At 25.1% G+C, this 510-nt stretch overlaps 1 protein-coding gene across 1 annotated transcript in view; it reads left to right on the forward strand.

Annotated features, from left to right (window-relative positions):
* LOC119590816 overlaps positions 1–510 on the forward strand; it is a gene marked incomplete in the record, with an annotated part of 3,812 nt that overhangs the window by 474 nt on the left and 2,828 nt on the right.

Genomic DNA, 510 nt, shown 5'->3' on the forward strand with positions numbered 1-510 from the left:
CAAGGTTGCATGCAGATCAGTAGTTAGATCATACATATTTAGATAAAAGGATATATTGTAAAAAAAACAACATATATAAGCCTTATAACACATTTGACATCATAGATATTCTACACAACAGGGATTAAATACTTGTTAAAAAGTTTAGATAACTTAGAGAAATCTTAGGCATTTTTGTTTACTTATGGAAAGCATTTTTATTGGTTCTATATATATATTTTTGATGATAATTCCAGAGTAGGTTTCAGTTTGGTTTGCCTAAGGAAACACATTTTATTGCTATGTACATGTTTTTAAAAAGTGATAGATTCAACATTGAGATTATTGAAAATTAATTATAAAATTTTTGTGCTTAATTAAGTGGGTTCTTAAGGTCTGCTTTCTTGTATATATGTATATTTTTAAAAGTATATTGCATTTGTATATTACTTTTTCTTAATCTGTCTCCATTCTTTCTCAGTATGATAATAAGTATTATACAAGTTGAAATCTATATACTTGAATTATATG

Source organism: Penaeus monodon, chromosome 27, assembly GCF_015228065.2.
Source record: "Penaeus monodon isolate SGIC_2016 chromosome 27, NSTDA_Pmon_1, whole genome shotgun sequence".
Lineage (NCBI taxonomy): Eukaryota > Metazoa > Arthropoda > Malacostraca > Decapoda > Penaeidae > Penaeus > Penaeus monodon.